General features: G+C 41.4%; 1 long non-coding RNA gene and 1 further gene across 5 annotated transcripts in view; one reads left to right on the top strand and one right to left on the bottom strand.

Moving 5' to 3' along the window:
- The window catches only part of Tcra (T cell receptor alpha chain), a 1,796,232-nt gene that overhangs the window by 1,467,848 nt on the left and 305,841 nt on the right, over positions 1-22,543 (top strand).
- Positions 1-22,543, bottom strand: part of Gm30392 — a 101,991-nt gene that overhangs the window by 2,230 nt on the left and 77,218 nt on the right. For 2 of the 5 annotated variants that reach the window (XR_874626.2, XR_874624.2), the window contains 2 exons: positions 15,936-16,023; positions 5,819-6,061 (listed from right to left, as the gene is read on the bottom strand). This is a non-coding gene — a long non-coding RNA (predicted gene, 30392). Of the gene's footprint in view, positions 1-5,818; positions 6,062-6,739; positions 7,426-15,935; positions 16,024-22,543 lie in introns of those variants that run through there. The other 3 variants (XR_874625.2, XR_003951146.1, XR_874627.2) reach the window with 3 other exon arrangements.

The following is a 22,543-nucleotide window of genomic DNA, read 5'->3' on the forward strand; positions in this document are numbered from 1 at the left end:
ATTTTGCCAGAAATGGGTGGAACTAGAAAATACTATCCTGAGTGAGATAACACAGGTCCAAGAGGACATGTATGGTATGTATTCACTGATAAGTGGGTGGATATTAGCCAAAAAGTACAGAGTACTTAGGATACAACCCACAGAATTTAACAAGCAGAAAGACCCAAATGAGGAGGCTTCGATCTCTTTTAAAGGGGTGGAGAAAATAATCGCAGGAGGCAGAAGGAGGGAGGGACCTTCTTGCCCGCGCTGGACTCGACCAGCAAGAACTACGCTGCAACAGGATCCTTTTGCACACGTTTATTGGGAGAGCTTGATTGCAGAGGCGAAAAGACCCCGAGCCCAGAACTGGTGCTGCTTATATAGGCCTAGGAGAGGCGTGTCTCACACCCGGATTGGTTATGCACTACGCCTCATTTGCATGTTCCTCATCTGATTGGCTACTCTCTCTCTCTGTACCTCACAGAGCCTCATTATCATACCTCATTTGCATGTCTCACATCTGATTGGTTATACTCTCAAAGCCTCATTATCATGCCCGGGCCAGGCAGTGTCTTTGCAAAAAACTTTACTGCATATGTACACATTGGTTGTTTGTCCAAACTTATGCGTGGTGGCCAGCAGTAGTCAGTGCCACTCTGAAACGACACATGTGGCTTCCCACAGGACCTAGGTAGGAGAGGAGTGGGGGAGGAGAAAAGAGGAACAGGATCAGACTTGGGGGACAGGAGAGAAGCCCAGAGGGCCAGGAGAATGAGTAGAAATAAGCATCAACAGGGGTGGGAGATAGGGGGAACCTCTAGAAAGTACCAGAGACCTGGGAGTTGAGAGACTGACTCTCAGGACTCAAAAGGAGTGACCTTATCCAAAATGCCCAACACTGGGGAGAGGGAACTCTAAGAGTCCACCTCCAGTAGATAGATAGGGCCCCAAGTGGAGGAACTGGGTTACTAACCCAAAGTAAAATATTCTGATACAGAATTCTTCCTGCCTGAAATAACTGCAGGGACAAAAATGGAGAAGAGACTGAAGGAAAGGTGGTCCAATGACTGGCCCAACTTGGGATCTATCTCAGGGGGTGGGAGAGTGGGGAGACCAAGGCCTTACACTATTACTGATGCTATGATATGCTTACTTACAGACAGGAAACTGGCATGGCTGTCCTTTGAGAGGTCCAATCAGCAACTGACTGAGACAGACACAGATACTTACACCCAACCATTGAACTGAAGTTGGGAACCCCTATTGTTGAATTAGGGGTAGGATTGAAGAAGGTGAATGGCAGGGTGACCCCATAGGAAGACCAGAAGTCTCAACTAATACGGACCCCAGGGAGCTCCCAGAGACTGAGCCACCAACCAGAAGCATACACGAGCCAGACCAAGGGCCCTGGCACATATATAGCAGAGGTCTGCCTGGTCTGGCCTCGTTGGGAGAAGATGTGCTTAATCCTCAAGAGACTTGAGGCCCCAGAGAGGGAGGTCTGGTTGGGGGAGCACCCTCTCAGAAGGGAAGAGAATGGAGTAAGGAACTATGGGAGGAGGACAATGACCGGAATGTAAATAAATAAAATAATTTTTAAAAAAGAAAAAACATTTCTAAAAGGTTTGAATTCTATTAGTTAAAAGGAAAAGAATTCAATGAAACTGAGTTGAATGAAACTGAACTTATTGAACTGAATCAAATTGAAATGTGTCGATAGGAAATAGGATGTAAGAAGCATGTATCTTGCAAACACAAAGTACAGATAATTTATCTAAAATTGATGTAGAAATAAGCCTCAAGTTCTACATTGAGGTGATAGAATACTAATGTAAGCACAGTAGCCAGAGGGCTACTCCCATGAAAACAGAAACTTTGTGTCATTTATATTGACTCACATGGAATGCTCTGCTACTCCGATTCTTGCAACTCTAGGCTGTTATAAAAACAGACCATCAGAATATGTTTTTCAAGGAAAAGTGCTGCAGAGACTGGGGTCTTTTTTCTTAAATGTCATTGAATGAGCAATAGCTGGAGCAGTTGTCAAGGGCTGGCTTCCTGCATCACAAGGGAAAGGAGGTGATGTAAAGATTCAGTTGGGTTCAGCTGTTATCATGCTCTAGAATCTGGTGGTTTCTCTGAGGTATCCAGGAAAGAAGTCAAACAGACTGCACATAGCCAGACATGCCTTCTGGACCACAGTGGAGAATATATGACAAAGAGTACTTTACCTCTCTGCCCAGGCCTCTCACACCATTCTTCCTGGGATGACGACTGTGCAAAATGCCCACTGATACAAGTGTTGCCTTTCAGTAACTAAATGTGTTATTTCAGATGCAATTACTAGCATGAAACTATTTCACTCTCATAGAAGTCATTCCAATTTAAAAAAAAAATGTCCCTGGAAGCTCCATTCTTCCTCTACAGTTAGAATTCATGGTTATCAGAATATCTCAAAAGCAACAGAAAAGCCTCCTAAACATGTTTAGGGGGAAAGACATTGATCATCTCACAAGGCAGACACAGGAAAGTCAGATGTAGAGGGCCAACTACGTCACATCACAACAAAAGCTGAGGCTGAAGCCTTTATTGCCAATAATACTCTTCTGTCTCTTCTCAGGAGAGTATTCAGTGCTATGTGATCACAAAACCAGAGGTAATTTCAGGAGGAAGACCTGGGGAAATAAACATGGGTTTCACTGTTTTTCCTTTATCTGGAGAACAAATCCCTTTCAAAAGTATCTAGAAAGTATTTAAATGAACGCAAAAATCATTTGATAGTTTTAAAATTATAAATAAAGAATATAAATTAATTCTATAAACCTAATAAAAATCATCCACTAAAACTTCTCAGTAAACACCATACTGAGAGGGAAACGGAAGCAATGAATATGCATATTCAGAAACTGTTAATGACTTAATTATGACATACCCGTATTTTAGAATATCAATCAGTCATTTAAGGAAAAAAATAGAGTATGCCTTTATGCAATAATATGGCAATATGTTTAAGATATTTTATTCAGACAAATATTTATTAACAAGAAAATAGATAATTTCATTTTCTTAAAAATTGAACATTTCTTCAAGATTCATAGCCAAACCTATGCATGTCAGTTTTCTTGAAATGAAATATTAGCTGCTCATTTAAATTATTATAGAAGGAAGTGGCCTTAGTCAAAAATAATTGCAACAGGGGAAAAATTCCTGAACAGAACAGCAATGGCTTGTGCTGTAAGATCGAGAATTGACAAACGGGACCTAATGAAACTCCAAAGTTTCTGCAAGGCAAAAGACACCGTCAATAAGACAAAAAGACCACCAACAGATTGGGAAAGGATCTTTACCTATCCTAAATCAGATAGGGGACTAATATCCAACATATATAAAGAACTCAAGAAGGTGGACTTCAGAAAATCAAATAACCCCATTAAAAAATGGGGCTCAGAACTGAACAAAGAATTCTCACCTGAGGAATACCGAATGGCAGAGAAGCACCTGAAAAAATGTTCAACATCCTTAATCATCAGGGAAATGCAAATCAAAACAACCCTGAGATTCCACCTCACACCAGTCAGAATGGCTAAGATCAAAAATTCAGGTGACAGCAGATGCTGGCGTGGATGTGCAGAAAGAGGAACACTTCTCCATTGTTGGTGGGAGTGCAGGCTTGTACAACCACTCTGGAAATCAGTCTGGCAGTTCCTCAGAAAACTGGACATAGTACTACCGGAGGATCCAGCAATACCTCTCCTGGGCATATATCCAGAAGATGCCCCAACTGGTAAGAAGGACACATGCTCCACTATGTTCATAGCAGCCTTATTTATAATAGCCAGAAGCTGGAAAGAACCCAGATGCCCCTCAACAGAGGAATGGATACAGAAAATGTGGTACATCTACACAATGGAGTGCTACTCAGCTATTAAAAAGAATGAATTTATGAAATTCCTAGCCAAATGGATGGACCTGGAGGGCATCATCCTGAGTGAGGTAACACATTCACAAAGAAACTCACACAATATGTACTCACTGATAAGTGGATATTAGCCCCAAACCTAGGATACCCAAGATATAAGATATAATTTGCTAAACACATGAAACTCAAGAAGAATGAAGACTGAAGTGTGGACACTATGCCCCTCCTTAGATTTGGGAACAAAACACCCATGGAAGGAATTACAGAGACAAAGTTTGGAGCTGAGATAAAAGGATGGACCATGTAGAGACTGCCATATCCAGGGATCCACCCCATAATCAGCATCCAAACGCTGACACCATTGCATACACTAGCAAGATTTTATTGAAAGGACCCAGATGTAGCTGTCTCTTGTGAGACTATGCCGGGGCCTAGCAAACACAGAAGTGGATGCTCACAGTCAGCTAATGGATGGATCACAGGGCTCCCAATGGAGGAGCTAGAGAAAGTAGCCAAGGAGCTAAAGAGATCTGCAACCCTATAGGTGGAACAACATTATGAACTAACCAGTACCCCGGAGCTCTTGACTCTAGCTGCATATATATCAAAAGATGGCCTAGTTGGCCATCACTGGAAAGAGAGGCCCATTGGACTTGCAAACTTTATATGCCCCAGTACAGGGGAACACCAGGGCCATAAAGGGGGAGTGGGTGGGCAGGGGAGTGGGGGTGGGTGGATATGGGGGACTTTTGGTATAGCATTGGAAATGTAAATGAGCTAAATACCTAATAAAAAATGGAAAAAAAACATTAAAGTATTAAAAAAAAGAAAAAAAATAATTGCAAATACATTAATCCAAGCATGCTAGTGGATATCTTTAATCACAGCATTCTGAAATTTAAAGCCAGGAAGATAGTAAGTTAGAGGCCACCCTGGGCTACATACATAGCAAGAGTCTGTTTCAAAACACATTACAGGAGGAAGGCTGGGTGGACACATACATTAGATGCATTAGGGAATCGAGATCCATGACAGTTGTGAAAAGACCTTACTATCTGTAAAGACTCAGCAGGCATCCATCCCATCACACACAGTTGCAGTTTATAAAACAGAAAAGAGATTTATTTCTATTTAGTTTGTTCTTTGCCATGTTCACACGTGCTAAAGGGCATTCTGATTAGTGTGAGCTCCCGGGCTTCCCTCTCTCTCTCCTATCCATCGCCCCTCATCCCTTCAGCTCCATGTCAAACACTCACGTCTTCATTTTAACTGTCCAACGGAGCACAGATGGCTGCCCAAGATGCTGAGAATACATGGCTTTATGAAACTGATAAGAATAAGGAGTTTAACTCTAACAAAATATAATGTAATTTATTAATTAAATACTAACAAAGAGCTCTGGGTAAAGGCATGTTGAGGATAAGGCTCAGTTGTGCTTTTCTGACTGGTTCCTGGGGAGGGGGCTTCACATTTTTTTCAATGTCTATGGAGCCAGTGAGTGATATAATGAGGGTGGCATGGCATAGTCTATCCTTCAGTGGAGGGAGACTGTCAGAGGCAGAAAACCCTACTATCCTGGTAATAGGAAAATGTGCAAACTTCCAGATATTCTGTGCCAGCTCACAAGATGGCAGTGTTCCATTTGCAATGATGACCATAGATGGTTTAGTGAGAAAGATTTGAGTTTAAATTGGAGACAAATAATTTTTTTTTGCTTAACTTAAAAAGGAAATAGTTGGTGTGCATGTGTGCGTGGGTGTGTGTCTGTGTGTGTGTGTGTGTGTGTGTGTGTGTGTGTGTGTGTGTGTGTGTGTGCATGTGTGTTTATAAAGGTGTGGGTTCCAAGAAAAAGAGGAACAGAGCAAATCACTTTTCACAGAAAAACAAACCTAAAAATTAAAAAAGAGTGGACACAGATTTCACTGCTGATCCTTTTGTTTGCAACTGAGCTATGAGTCAGATACAACCAAGTAAACCTGAGAACTGGTCATTAGAGAGGCAGGAAAATGGAATCCGTGCTGCCGCTGGGGAAGCCCTATGCTTCCCGTGGAGAATAATTATGATCTCAGTGAAGATATTCCGACATCAGTCTTCTTAGTGTGTTAATCTTCCCAAGCAGGGGCGAGCCGTGATAGCAAGGCAGTTCGGCACTTCCGGTCTCTGATCGTCCATGAAAAAAAAAAAAGTGCAACTTTTAATTGTGGTTGTGAACTGACTATTTTGCCAAGCTTACGCTAATATGAGCAGCAAGAAAGGTGCCCACGTACTAATTTCAAGAGGGAAAAGTCTAGAAGTTAAGTAGCAACTTAAACAGGAAAAAGTATTCTCTACCCTACACATTGCCACCTCCCTATCTACAGTCTCAGCTGCCTCCTGCACCGAGGAAGCGTTGAGCTCCTAGACATCTGCATCCTGTACTCAAATGTGTATACATGCTCGGGCTCTGGAGTATCCATGAACCACATTACCATACAGTCTGCCCCGTAGTGAAAATGAAGCTCTCTGATCAGGACTAGTCCTGAAACTACTGTGTACATTCCCCCTGCTCTTATGGATGTGTTATATTCCACCTAGACTAAAGATATGATTAGTTATAAGAAAGCCTGCAACTTTTATTCCTGAAGTTAGCAAATAAAAAAAGGTAGAAACCACTGGGTATCGTTTATTCTATTCTAGCAAATGTCTTCCTTCTCATTTACCTAATTCTTACACTCTATTTTAACACTGTTTCCTATATCAATTGCTTCATTAAAAATACTGACTCTCTGAGTACACTGCAAACTAATTTGAACATTTATTACCATAAGCAGGCTCCAGAAATAGAATACATGCCTTGTAAATCTTCCCAGTATTGTTGGCACAGTGGTGTGAAGAGTTTATAAAATAGAGGCTATAGATGTGAGTAGCTCTCCTTGAAGAGTTGGTGCAGCTCGAATGGAGAATTTTCTCTTACTCTCGTGCTTATTTCACATTGTTACAAGTACCAAACTAAATTCACATCTTAAAAGATTAACCTGTTTCCAAAATAACATTCTTCTAAAATGAATAAATACAGGAGCACACAAGCCCAACCTATGCAAACTCATCACTGCTGTTAACTCGTTTGCCTGTGCTCATGAGCATGGAAATATAAACCCAGACTATCTCAAATGAACAGTGTTTCTCAAGTCATGGAGAATTATTTAAGCTCCTTTAGACAATTCTCTAGTTAACTTGAGCTCCTCCCATTTCTGAAACATGATAAAAACCAGCCACAAACCACCTCCCAGAACCCTGACTGAGAAATGCTACAAGCCTGAAGTATCCACTGAATATTGCAAGATCTTAAATCAGGACTTTAGAGGAAGCAATGTATGGGATGCTTATCTTCACATTGTTCCTAGCACTGGCTCTTCCAGGTAACAGTTCTATCCCACACCCGAGCTGCCCTCTGGGAAGAAGAGCCTTGTTTGATGGTCTCTGTTGTGGTTTTGTTACAGGGCTTGGAAGAGCAGACTGGATCACATCCCAGGAGACATGGGTATCTGTGACAGAAGGAAGGTCTGTGAGATTGCTTTGTAGCTACAATGTCTCATCCATATACTATATTGTCCTTTACTGGTTTGACAGTATCCAAACAAGGCACCAGAATATATTCTCCACAGAGGGTGGGAAAATCCACACAGGGGGTTTGCTGATTTTGCCTTAGAACGGTTCTATTCAAGGAGTACAGCAAATTCCATAGATTTGCAGATCAAAAGTCTGATTCCTGCTGATACAGCCCTTTATTTATGTGCATTGGCAAGCACAGAGATAACATCTCAAAGGGCAGCCACATTAAAACCTCAGGCAGAAGGCATGGTGCTTTGGTTTGGTTTTGGTTTTGGTTTTGGTTTTGGTCTTCCTGCAAAAGACACCATGGTAGTTAGGAGACATTGGATCAGGAGAATTGTGATCTGTGAAATTGTAAACATGTAATGACTGTATCAGTATAAAGAAAATATTCCCACGGTTTATGAATTTAAATTGTTATGATAACAGATCATACCTCTAGCTCATAGAGAATTATTCTATTTGGCTCCATTATTTGGACAAAGCAAATCCTTTCTCCTCTTTCCTACTTTGTCCTTGTCCAAGTTTGCTTGGATTATAATGCACTAGAGATTAGATTAACTCTGAGTTATCAATAACACAGCAGTGTTAAATTAAAGAAATAGATAAAAATACTTCCCCCTGGAATTTTTAACCAAGAGTAAATCCAGAACTTTCTACCTCCTGCTCCCTAGTCTTCTGCCCTCTGTTGTACAAGACAGAACCTGTGAGCCTGTTTGTCCCTGTATCTGTGTGTATCTTTCCCTGTATTTCTATGTATTACTATGAGACTCTATACTCATGATTAACATATTCTTTTCTATTCTGTTATAACAATATATCTGACAATAGCAACTTAAAGAATGGATCATTTGACCTTGTGGTTTCAGAGAACCACAGTCCTCTCAAACACAGAACACATAGAATTACAAACTTAAGGTGAATGCTCATGTGGTGTCTGCTGCCAGGGTGGGCAGAAAGAGATGAATGTGGGTGCCCAGCACAGGGTTGCCCTATGGTGGTTATTTTTCCTTGTCAACCTAACTGGATTTTACAAGCACCTAGGAAACATACAGGTCAGTATGTCCATGAGGGTTCCAAGAGAGGTTTAACTAAGGAGGGTTTACTCATGAATGTGGGTGATACAGCCCCATAGGCTGCAGTTCTGCCTGAAAAGAAAAAAGAAAGTGAGCTGACACCAGCATCCACCTCTCTCTCTCTCTCTCTCTCTCTCTCTCTCTCTCTCTCTCTCTCTCTCTCTCTCTCTCTCTCTCTCTCCTTCTTGACTCAGAACACCATGTGACGAGCTGCCTCATGCTCCCATAGCCACAGTTAGAGCCAGCTTTGCCATGTGATTCCTGTCAGGGTGTTTTTTACCTTCAAACTCTGAGCCAAAATAAGTTCCCCTTTCCTCATGTTGCCTCTGTCAAATATTCACCACAATGAGATAATGACCCTCCTCCTATTTTGCTGGAAAAGGTGTCCAAACACTGACAGTATAGGGAAGAGGAAACCCACCAGGCCACAGACACTCTCAGTCTTAGTGAACACTGCTGTATCAGAAAACACGGCTGTGTTTCATGAGGAAGCCATAGATAATACAATGAATAAGCTTTCCCTTGTCCTTTCTCTTGCTTTGCTAACAAAGATCTCTGTAATGGCTTGAATATAAAAGACTTTCCAAACGTTCATGCTCATGTGCTGAATTCTAGGGACAGTGATGGTGGCTGGAAACTTTAGGAAACTGGAAATATCTATAAGAAATAGGTCTCTGAGACATGTCCTTCAGGCTATATCTTGGCCTGAAAATTTCTCTCTCTCTCTCTCTCTCTCTCTCTCTCTCTCTCTCTCTCTCTCTCTCTCTCTCTCTCTCTCTCTCTCTCTCTTTCTGTGTGTGTGTCTGACTCTGTCTCTTTGTCTCTGTATTTCTCTCTCACCCTCTCTCTCTCTCTCTCTCTCCTTCACTCTTCCTTCATCTCCTTCCCCTTCTCTCCTTTATTTATCTCTCTTCCATGCCTCAAGATGAAATGCCTGTACAGCCACAGGCTCTCCACTCAGTTTTTTAACCTCACCACACACCAGCAACAATGGACCAACTTATTTTGGACTGAAGTCTCTGAATCTATAAGCCAAAATAAATCCTTATTTCCTTAAATTGTTCATCTCAGGTGTTTGTCACAGAAACAAAATATCTGATTAATACACACATGAAAAATTTTGCCAGAGTCTGTTTTTGATTGAACCTGACCATATGGCTCCTAAACTCTAGAATTGGTTTGTTGGAGAAACTTGAAGACATTTAAGGAGACAGGCTAGAGAAGGCTTAGAATGCTAGAAATAGAGCTTAATGTGTTATTAGTGTGATTCTGATGCCTGCTGAGAAAATCTGAAGGCCAGTATACTTGCAGGAAGTGAAAAGCAACCATGAGATTTAGGTGGGATGGAAAACTCTACTAGGACCAGAACTAGATGCTACTCACATCACATTGTGTCAAAGAATTGTCTCCACTTTCTCTATGTCTTAAAACTTTGTGGGAAATTGAATTGAAAAGTAATGGACTAATTAGAATGGTGTCTTGGATAGGGTTTTACTACTGTGAATAGACACCACGACCAAGGCAACTCTTATAAGAACAACATTTAATAAACATTATCATCAAGATGGAGCATGGCAGGTGCTGGAGGAGCTGAGAGTTCTACAACTTCATCTGAAGGCTGCTAGCAGAATACTGGCTTCTGGGCATCTAGGATGAGGGTGTTAAAGTCCACACCCACAAAGACACACCTATTCCAACAAGGCCATACCTCCTAATGGTGCCACGCCCTGGGCCAAGCATATACAAACCATCACATTCCACTCCTGGCCCCCATTGACTTGCTCAAACATATGAGTCTATGGGGGGGCATAAACATAGCATAATGCAAAATATATTTAATCCATCTTCAAAAATCCTCCTAGTCTATAGCAGTCTCAACAATATTAAAAGTCCAAAGTTCAAAGTCTGGTTTGAGATTCTGGCAGTCTTTTAACTGTAATCCCATATAAAGTCAAAAGTTCTGGACCAAAGCAAGACAGAGAACCAGCTGGCAAATTCCAAACTCCACATCTCCATGTCCAATGTCAAAGCACTCTTCAGATCTCCAACTTCTTTCATCCATGTTTACTGCTGTTGGCACATCTGGCATTTAGTAGCAACAATCTTTATTCTCTGAGACTGGTTCCATGCCCTGTTAACATCTTTTCTCATCAGGCTTCTCATGGCTCTGGAATCTCTAACAACTTTACAGATTCCTATTCAAATGGATGGGATCTACACATGATCTTTTGGGTTCCTCTGAAAGGCTTGTGTTACTTTTCCAGCTATGCCCTCTATAGCACTCTAGGCTCTGGTTGATTCCACTTCACTGCTACTTTTATTCTTGGTGTTCATCCCATGGTATTGGCATCTCCAATACATGGGGATCTTCAGATGCAACTAGGCTTCACCAATAGCCTCTCATAGGCTCTCTACAAGTGCCAAGCCTCAACTCCTTTGCATGACCCCTTAAGTCCTGGGCTGTCAACTGTAACTAAGGCTATACCTTCACCAATGACCTTCCATGGCCTCTCATAGTGCCAAGCCTTACTGCTCTTCATGACCCTTTCATGCCTTCAATATCAGTACCACCTGGGTGATTCTTACATATTACCAAGTCCAGCTACAGCATGTTGTACAACCTTGGCTATCTCTGGAACACAGCTTCTGTGTGCTCTCAGAAAATATTTCCCAGAAGATTTCACCTCAGTAATGCTGGTCTCTTTTTAATCACTGCTAATTTCTTAGCTCCAGCTAGCCAGCATCAATTGTCCCAGTAGTCCTTTCTATTCTTGACTCTAAAGTCGGAGCCAAATGGTCAAAGCTGCTGAGTTCTGCTGCTTGCTGGGGCTGGAACATACCCCACCCCCTTATTCTATTACTAGCTTTCTGTTTCCAACTTTCTCACTGACTAAGCTTGGTTGTCCTGGAACTTGCTCTGAAGATTGACCTTGAATTCAGAGATGTGCTTGGCTTTGTCTCCTGAAATTAAAACGTATACCACCACACCTGGACTTAAGCTTTTCTTCACCTAAAACTTGTTCTGTCTCATGTTGATCTTGAACGTCAATGGGATTAAAGGTATGTACCACCATGCCTGGACCTAAACTTAGCTGGGTGGAATCTTGCCAACTCTCACTCCCTTAATCTGATCTCTCCTAGAATATTGGATTCAGCTTCATTCTGCTTCCTGGAGTCCCTTTAATATTTGAACCATATATTTTATATGTTTCCTTTCTCAGTTTGTTCCTTTTCATTAAAACGCCCTTCATAAGAGTGAACTTTAGTAACCATACAACAGAATTTATACGAGGCCGTTTTGAGACTTCCTTTTTCAAAGCAATTAATCTGAATCTCTTCACCTTGTCTTCAGAGAGATTCTTCAGACAATGACAAAAAGCAGCTACAGTCTTCACCAAAATACTGTAAAAAAACAGTCTCTACACCACATATTGAAACTCTTCTTCACTGAAACCTCTTGGGCTAGGACTGCCCAATTTAAATCACTTTCAGAAACAAAGTTTTCCATATTCCTACTAGGAAAGACCATTAAGCCTCACTTAAAGCATTCCACTGCTTTCCAAATCCAAAGTCCCCAAATCCACATTCTTCCAAACAAAGGCATGGACAGGCAATACCTGAGTCCCTGGTACCAACTTGTCTTAGTTTGGGTTTTACTGCTTTGAATAGACACCATGACCAAGGCAATTCCTGTAAGGGCAACAGTTAACTGAAACTTACTGTTTCAGAGGTTCAGTCCATTATCATCAAGGTGGTCATCATGGCAGACCTGAAACTAGAGGAGCTGAGAGTTCCACCTCTTCTTCTGAAGGCAACACCAGAAGATTGGCTTCCAGGGAGCTAAGATGAGGGTCTTAATGCCCATGTCCACAATGACACACCTACTCCAATAAGGTCACACCTCCTAATGGTGCCACCCCCCTGAGGCCAAGCATATACATACCATTACAAATGGTAAGGGAAATTTCAGGGCATCCCACCATCCAAGCTGTGACTTAGTTTCCCTGACTCCTTTTCACCAAGTTGACAAAACATAAGCAACATCCGAGGGCAGCAGCTCCACACTGCCACCTGAGGCATTCTTTCCAGAGACCCTTAATAAGGTAAACCAATTCTTGCCTGTGCTGTGGAAGAGTTTCAGGATGAGACATTATGAAGTAGAGTTTATTGAAAGAAATTACAGTGGAGATTTCAAACATGGGAGTGAAGAGAAATCAGAGCTCAAGACAGATAAGACACACCCAGGGGTGACCTACAGCAGCCTGATTCACAGCAGCAGAACCTTCTCCAGCTCTTGGCTGTCTTATTCCTCATAGACACTATCTGTATCACTGATGATTTTGATTATTGGGAATTCTGCAACACCTTGAACTCTGCTGTGGCCTCTCATTCTTTTGTAACTTATATGTAACATGTGAGCTGAGAAAAATCATTGATTGGAATAGAAGAACCTGTGATTAACTCAGCCTGGACTGTCAAGATAAGTGGGGATATCAGCAAATCATACCAATGAAACTACCACACCTTCTTGTGAATGTGTCATTGAATAAGGTTTGACACTATGAAAAGACACAAAGCACTTATGTTTCCCACATACTGCATGTACAGCAGAGGTGTAAGGTAGATTTATGAGAGGTATTGCCAGACTTAGGAATGAAAGGGGAGTACTCAAAACTCAGTTATGGATAGATCATGTTGTCCCTAACTAGGCAGAGTTTACTCACTGTCTTTGGTGTTTTGTTTGATATGTGGTTTTGTGACATGATTTTCCTGAAAAGACACAAGACAGTTACCCATCCCTGATAGGGAGCCCATGGCAGAATGCATTTTTATCACCAAAGTCCATCATGGTGAACCAATGGGTTTTATTAGGGTTACTTACAGGAATATGGGTGAAGGATTATTTACAAATCAGAAATGACTCAAAGGCAGGCACATCACCAGACAGATGCCCGCATCAGCATGAGTAACAGCTCACAAAAGCTGAGAACCTGGAGCACACTGCACAGCCTGCAGGCAGACCAACAAGTTGTAGGGTGTGCTTTCAGATCAGATCAGCTTATTTTTGCTTCCTTTGGGCTGCTTGGCTAGTCTCAGAGACGTCTTCTGAGCTTGGCTCCTCTGAGAGTCTTCTTTGCCACTTGGCTAGCCTGAAAGTGACTCTCAACAGTCTTTACTGTTTACTCTTGGGAACAGAGGGGCCTCGTGAATCTAGTCAGTTTTAGGGACTTCCTGGAGCTATTTTGAGTTGTTGTTGTTTGCCTTAATGAGCTTCTATGCTAAATGGAAAGTTTCAATTGTGAGGAAACTGCTACACAACATACATATTTAGAGGAACATGTATTGTCTCCATAGGCATCTGAAGCCTCCTGAGTGTCACGAGGAGCCAAACCAGATCCAAAGATGAAAGCCTCTTTTTCATTCCCCTGTTTGACCCACAAGGGACACAGCTTGTGCTCTAACTGCTAGTAGGTATTGGCTCCATCTGTATGATTCATGTTTCACAGATATACAAATTGAAACAGTGACAGGATCACAAAGGCTTCCAGCCAGACTTATAGAAAGGCCAAGGAGTCCAGGTACTGTGTGGTAGGGTCAGCATCCCTGTAAGCAGCCACTGAGAGTGGCTCTGAACACACAGTGGAGAGCTGGAGACATTAGAGATTCTAGGGATGTGGGAAATCTTGCAAAACAGGTGTAGATTCAGGAGCAGGGCCAATCCACAAAGATACTGCTACTGGGTTGATTATCTGGATCAACTATTTCCAGGCTCTTGACATCTTATTCAGAGCATTGTTAAAGCACACAAAGATAGTAAAGCATCAGAACATGCTATTTAAGGAGACAGCACAAGGGCATTGCTTCAGGGAGGCAGTGCTCTAATGAGCTGCAGTGAATACGTGCATCATGGTTGCTTACAGTCTCTTTTCATGGGATCCTGGAGAAGGAACTGATGCTGTAAGAACTCAGCCCACATGGTTTCAGGTGGGAAGTGGGACACCATCAGAAACTGAACTTGGGCCATTTATGTTCTAGTCGGCCATCATTGGGAAGAGAGGCCCCTTGGTCTTGCAAACTTTATATGCCCCAGTACAGGGGAAACACCAGGGCCAAGATGTGGGAGTGGGTGGGTAGGGAAGCAGGGTGGGAGGAGGGTATAGGGGACTTTGGGGATAGCATTTAAAATGTAAATGAAGAAAATACCTAATAAAAATTGGAAAAAGTTAACAAAAAAAATCCAGCTATGCCCTTGCTATGTCCTGAGAATATGGGTGAAGTTGGATTTAAAGGTATAGACTAAATTGTTCAGTGGAGGAGATTTCAAGATAGGATAGTAGACTGCAGACTCTCTTTAATCCTGGTTTTTCTCAATGCTCTCATCCAAGTCAGAAAAAGAGTATAGGGATTTCAAAATGTGACATTTGGTGAGGAAAGGTGTGTGAGAAACTTTTATGTTGTGGACATGAACAGGGAGAATGCACATGACAAACGTCAGCAGTTATTAAAGAGAACCCCCACTCTCCTCATCAAAACAGTGAAAGTGCTCCTGCTACAAAGACCCACCCACTGAAGGCTTCCACTTGTGAAAATGCAAACTGATTTGAAAGGAGAAAGCCTAACTGAGAATTACACAGAAGAAACTCCCTGGTTGCAAACAATTGGCTAGAAAATGGATTTCCTTCCTTCCTGCCTGCCTCTTTTTTTTTTTTTTTTTTTTTTTTTTTTTTTTTTTTTTTTTCAGATTCAGTCACCAAAGTACACAATAGCAGTGATCCCAGGAGGCCATGCTACACCTCTAGCTGGCAACAGAACTTGGGAGAATTGTTCACATTGTACTGACTCTGAAACAGTGAAAGATGCAAAACTGAATCAAGTATGGAGTCTTGTTCCACAGTTTCAGAAAGCTGCTGAGGCCAGGCAATGTGCACAATTGTCAGAGTCTCTGAAAAGAGGTTCTGAGAGATCACTATGATGGTGTGAAAACAAAACCCACACTGTAGCAGATATCCTAGGTTATTGGAGGATAACAGAACCAGGGGATGTCACTGACGAAGGTTGCAAGCTGGGGGCAGAGTTGACTCAAGAGAATTTGCATACTCTAGCTAGCCGTGATGGGGGTGCAGGGGGCACCTGTGCACTTTGGAGGCAGAATGATTGCATCACAAACCACACCTGTCTGACATGGAGATGCAGACATGTTCCTCCAGATATGGGTCTTGCTTTGGTACAATTGTTCCTTGATGTATCCTCATCCCTCCCATTTGGAATGTTAATGTTGAAACTGTATGTTGGAAGTGTCTAACGTTTTTTGTTATAGGGACCTGCAGATAATACATAAACCACCTCAGAAGAAACTCTGTACTTACACTTTTGAACAGTGTTGGAGCTGCTGAAGACTATTGGAGCTTTCACAGTTTGGCTAAATGCTTCTTATGTTGTGAGGAGGTCATGGGCCTATGAGAAAGAAAGAGAAGGTCATGACTTAAAACTGATGAGTTTGGTGTCAAGGAGACAAAGGACAGAGTTGTGATGGCTACAATTGCTTGCTAACCTGACAGGGTATATAGTCTCCTGGCAGGTAAGCCTCTGGGATACCTGTGAGGGGTTATCTAGATTGGGTTCCTTGAAGCAGTAAGGCTGCCCTTGAGTGTGAATGGCAACCTTCCATTCCATTAGGGGTCTTGGACTGAATTAACAAGAGAAGCAGAACTAAGCAGCAGCAGCAGCAGCATTCTTCCTCTAACCCTGACTGCAGATGCAATGTGACCAGCTGCCTCAGGCTGCGCTTCCCGGCCAGAGCCTTTGTCTGATATTTTGTTGCATCAACCAGTAGAAGAGTGAACTAAAAACATCTACCGTGTGACTCCTTGAAAGGAAGAGCCAGGATAAAAGGACATTCTGAAAAGAAGAGACTGAAAACATTGGGAAGCACAGAAGTTATAACAAAGTGACTAAAAAGCCAAGGAGAACAGAAACAATATGTGAAAAAATTGCAAAATAGCCTGAAGCTCCCTGGTAAGAGAGGAGGCCAAAGCTGAGGCAAAGCCAGCAATGAATGGAAGGGAGACAGCGAGCAGTCAGCCACTGTCTTCAGCTGTGTATCCATGAAGGTGTTCACCAGGCTTCTACCAACAGTTCAACCCTTGTGGTCACATACATGATGCTGCTTAAATTCAGTGGGTCTCAAAAGTAACAAGAAGTCATGAGTGTAGAAGGGGATTTGTAGAAAGGAAGTAAGGGTGAGAGCTGGGAGGGAGTTTAGCCACACACACACACACACACACACACACACACACACACACACACACAAACATGGAAGTAAAAGGGATCTACTTATGAAGAGCAAAAGTATTAATGGGAAGAAAGGCTGCAAGACAAAGTAATGGGGCGTGAAAATGATCACAGTACATGACACACATGCTTGAAAATGCCACAATAATGAAGCCTATTATTTTGTAAGTGAACATAAGCTTACACTAATAGGAAGTATTTTAATCATAATATTAATGTAACAAGTTCAGGCTCAGTTCCCTCTATGGTTTTGTCTGTCAGTGTGAGCAATTGTTTGAGACTGTTTGTTTTGTTTTAACTTTGTTCTCCCTGTTTTGGCTTGATCTCACATTTTTTATTTGTCCATGGATATTTTTCTTCCTTTCTTGAGGGTTTTGAACAACTCACAACTGTGTGTTTGCTGTAATTCACCAGAAAATCAATATGTTTCAGAGACTAGGTACTTAACTAGTATATCATCTGCCAAGAGTGGAAGGTTTTTTCTTATCACGCATACATACCCCGTAGCACTAGCAAAGCCTGAACTCGGTAAGTGCTCCATATATTCCAATTGGATTAAATCAAAAGACAAACTGTAATGGGAAATAGAGCATAAAAGCGTAAAAGATATAAAAAGTATCTAAAGAAGATACAAAAGTGAAAACTTCAAATTCCATGTCAAAATTCGGTGACAATAAATATTCAAAAACTTCCCTTCTTATAGGAAAAACATTTGTGTTTGAACTACTCTAATATAAAATTGTTGTTCACAGTTTTACAAAAATATACCATTACTGTCCACTCTTGGGCTGGAGCATAGCTCATTAGTAGAGCACATGCTTAGCACACAGGCACTGGAGTTGGTCCTTCAGTGACAGAAATAAGCAGAACTTGTATCTTAAAACCAAATGACAAGCAGGAGAGATGGTTCAGTGGTGAAGACCACTGTCTGAATAGGGAAGTACCACCCGTGGAATTAACTAAGCAGAACTCATGGGAGCACACAGAGACTGAAGCGGCAACTGCAGAGACTCTATGGATCTGTGCTAGCTCCTCTCCATATATGTTATGTTACTGGGTTGGTTCTTTTGTGGGACTCCTGACAGCGGGAATAGGAGGGTCTCTGACTTTCACCTGCTCTTGGGACTCTTCCTCCTACTGGGTTGCCTCATCCAGCCTTGATGTGAGAGTTTGTGCCTGATCTTATTACATCTTGCTGTAGTATGTTCGTTTAATGTCCCTGGAAGGCCTGCTCTTTTCTTGGGAGAGACAGATGGCCGTCTGTGTAGGGGGAAGTGGATATGAGAGAGAGGGGGAGGGGGAAACTGGGAGGAGTAGAGGGAGGGGAGACTGGTCAGGGCATATTATATAAGAGAAAACTACATTTAAAAACTTTAAAAATCACTATCTGCTCTTGAAGAGGACTCAGGTTCAATTCCCAGGACCCATATGGCATCTCTTAGCTCTCTCTAACCCCAGGTCCAGAGAATCCGATGCCCTCTTCTGGCCTCTCCAGGGACTCCATGCACATGGTGCACAGGCATTCATATAGGCAAAACACCCATATACATAATTTATTATTTTTTTAAAGTGACAGGGAGAGTTGAGTCCTAAAAATGATGACTGAATAATTCACAGCTGAAGCAGATCTCTCTAGGCCATCCTGCAACGTGTACAAAGGCAAACACTTTGGATTCAATGCTGTCCTCTGAGTCCAGAAGATAAAGTCAAAAGTACTTTGTAGAACATGAAAAGATGTAAGGACATGTGAGAAACCATGTCCAAGGAATTGAACCTCAGGCTGATGTATTATTTATCGCTGTATCACCTTGTGGGGGAAGGTGTTTGGGTCTTGTCGCTACTTCATAGGTCACCTGGGAATAGTATTTTAACAAAGGCTCAAAAGCAGTCACCCCTTTATTCCTCTACCTCTTCAAGTCTCGTTTTCTTTGCTAAATGTCAGTGACACATGAACTACAACTATAGATAGCCTTCCAAATATAGATCTTCCCTTTCAGTGACCACCTAGACGTTTTCTGTCAAACGTGTGATGGTTAATGTGAGAAACTATGAGGTTATTTCTCCTTTGTATAACTCATCCCAGTAAAAGAAAACAGAACAGAACAAAACAAAAAACCTCATGTTTTCTCCACAATTACTATGGCTTACAGTATCAGTTGAGATTGCCCATATGAAAAATTTTGCAACACTTCATTACAAAACAAGATTAAGCAGTAAAGGCATTCCATAATCTCAATGAAAAGATCTAGGGGGCAACTGAGACGTGTTCAGCAGCGGTAATACCATATTGCATCAAAAGCCAGAGCCTTTTCTTTTTCCTTTGTTCCAGTACCCTGTTAGTGTTGCTAGTACCATTTGTTGCTACATGGTTGCAAGATGGTGATCAAGCCACCGGCATCATAGATGAGATAGAAGAAGAGAAGCCTGAGGAAGTAAGCAGCAGAGTCCCATCTTTCATCAGAAGAGGACAGCTACCTCAAACGCATCCAGAAAGCTCATTGCAATTGATTCCAAAAAGTATTTGATGTGTGTCAATGTGGTATGAAGAATAGAAAAATACTCTCTGGACTTGATGTCAATAATCTTTTACAACTTCCCAGGGAGCGTTGCACTGAACAGACAATGTAGAAGAGTGCTATGGATTCAGTGACCAGTAAGTAGCAAAACTTCATCTATGTTGTGGAATACTACTAAGCTATTAATGAAAATGATAAAGTGGATTTTCAAGTATTGATATGATGAGATGTGTAAGAAGTACTATTCAAATGAAAAAATAGGCCACATACAACCAACTTTCATTTTCTTTAAAAATGTGAATATTTTTAATATTCATAACCAAAGTTGAGCGTGCTATACAGAGGAGTTAAGCTCCCTGCGCCCACAGCCTGGCCTGTGCTGCAGACTGGAAATACTCTCTCTTCAACCTTTTCTCAGTTTGGGTAAATAAATTCCCTGAGCAAAATGGTGCTTGATACATGATTAACAAGCATTTAATGTCTGGGCTTTATGATAGCAGTGAAGTGTGTGAGGCAGAGCTAGGAAGTAAGAAGTTTGAGCTTTGGCAAATACTTGGGTTCTGAAACAGCCCACAGAGCACAGCATCCAGACACCTTCAGAGTGTCCTGTGGTCCAAGTCACGGTGGATACACACCTGAACAAAAACCCTCAATGCAAATGATTGGGATCTAGATACTGTAACCTTTTTTAAAAATTATCTTGGTATGTCATTTAAAGTTATTTAAAATAAATATCTTTTATGATCTTTGAAGGAGTAGATATGCATGCATCATTTCACAAAATCGTTTGACTTGTGTTATGTAGATGCTAGCTTTCAATTATAAATATATGAGTCTAGGTAGAGGTCATGAAACTAAAAGAGGAACAGTGAGAGAAATGGGAATTTTAAGGCAGAAAGGTGAGAAGGTGATAGAATATGTATGCAAGCATTGGAGGGGCCATGGGAGAAGCTACGGGAGAGGGTATGGGAGGGGCTACTGAATGGGGGAGGAGAATCAACAAACACAAAATGCTGTGAAAATGCCATAATGAAACCCACTACTTTGTAGGCTAATTACAAAAAAAAAAAAGTAGAAAAAGAAAATGTCTTTCACCACATTTAAATCTTCCAGATACAGTCAAGGGTTCTATGCTAATATTCACTGGCCAACAAAGATTGAATGCATAAATGACTGGTTATATGTATATGTAGGTGTGAAGGAACATTCATAGTCATATATAAGCACATTTCCATCCACCACAAGGAAGAATTGAAATTTGAAGCTTTTTAAGACAAAACAGACAGCTGTGGGATAAAATATTCCATTTCATAAGAAATAGTCGAAGAAATGTGAAATGCTCATTTTCCAATGATATTACAGAAAGAATAACAAAGTTATATCATTTATAAGAAAAGTAAAATCTGACATTTTACACTGAGGGAAAACTGAATAAAGAACTAACTAACCAAAAAGCTTATTAAATTTACAATGTGCTTTTTGGAAAAAAAAATCACATTCAACTTTACACCAACTGCCCTTGAGCGTCTTGTGTGTGAGACAGGCAAGCTGGGCTCATGAAATCTCAATGATAACAATATGGTTACTTTAGTGAGACCTTTGTAATGACACCACTATAGGGAACTCTCCCACAGCTCTACTCCTAGATGGCAATTTATGGCTGCTGAGAGAGGGATAAACACTCTTCTCCAGAGGGGTGTGTGTGTGTGTGTGTGTGTGTGTGTGTGTGTGTGTGTGTGTGTGTGTGTAAAGATGCTGTGAATTTGAGGAGTAGGCAGAACATGAGAAGAGAGAGATGGGGAATGATATAAGTAGAGTGCTTATATATGAAATTCTAAAAAAAAAATTTAAGGGAAAAAACTGTACTTTGGATCTGCACTGTTACATAGGTATGAGGAGAATACATTCTACTCAGAATAAAATTATTAAGGACAAAATATTACCAATTAAGCAATTCCAGCAATTAGGAAGCAGGCTGATTGTAAGTTCAAATCCAGTCTAGACCATGTAATAAGTTTAGGATGTCAAAATATCTTAGGTATGACAGCTTGTAAGAGCCACTTGGAAGTTGTTAGCATAATATATAGTAATAGAAACTGTTACGGAAAAGAGGCTAAGCACAAAGAGGCAGAATACAGATGAACGCAACTGTGCTGAGGACAGATTCTTGTCAGTGGACAAAAACACACCTTTCTCATTTTTTTATTTGTGTTTTATTTTCTGTTTACCTCTGGAAAAATGGCTAGATCTTAATCAGAGCACAGCTTTGGGCATTCGTTAGCATTTTAGTTTAGAAGGGGGAAGTGTTTGGCTTCTATAAAATCTGTGATGCTATTGCACCAGTCAGAGTATCATATTGGGAAGGGCACCATTGTAGCTTGCAGGGCTGGCAGCTAGGTGAGACTAATGAGTCCTCCACAGAGGCCTGTCTATATCCTTCCAGCTCCAACTGTGAAATCCAGCCAGTAGAGATGACGCTTCCAGATCAGTACCAGCTTGATTTCTCCATGTTCTATGACTTGAATTTGTGGTACCATCAACAAATAGGGTCTCGTCAAATTCTGTAGGGCATCAAGAGCAATGCCAGTAGCCTGTAATGTTTAGGGGTCTATGGGAGGCCCCAGTCAACAACTTCAAAAGAGACAGCCTAATCCCAGCACTGTTTATTTACTAGCCTGTGGTGGTACAGGAATTGTCCTCCCCACCCCTGTCCTCGTTGTGAGGTAATTCCACTTAAACTCCTATTATATGTGTACATGTATATTTTAAGAACTGTCTACAGCAGTGGGTTTCTACATAAAAACCTTTTTCAAGTCACCTTTAGCTTTAGTTGTCCCTTCCCATACTCCGCCTACCCTGCCTCTCATCCCCATTCCTTCTCATCCGATCCTTCCCATTACATCATTCCATGTTCATATCATCGCATTCTATCTTCGCTCCATTTAAAACCCTCCCATCCAGTCCCTTACTAGTTTCCTGACCCAATGAAAGTTGTAAAGCCACCACCTTCGTCTCAGTGAAAAGGTGTGACTCGTTTTTCTTGGCCTAAGTAACCATCTTCAGGATGATTATTCACAGCTCAGTCTACTTACCTTTGAAATTCATCATTTTCTTTTTCTCCTTTTTTGAGATGGGAAACTCTTTGTTCACCAGGCTGTCCTCAAACT

This window comes from Mus musculus, chromosome 14, assembly GCF_000001635.26.
Source record: "Mus musculus strain C57BL/6J chromosome 14, GRCm38.p6 C57BL/6J".
Taxonomy (NCBI): Eukaryota; Metazoa; Chordata; class Mammalia; order Rodentia; family Muridae; genus Mus; species Mus musculus.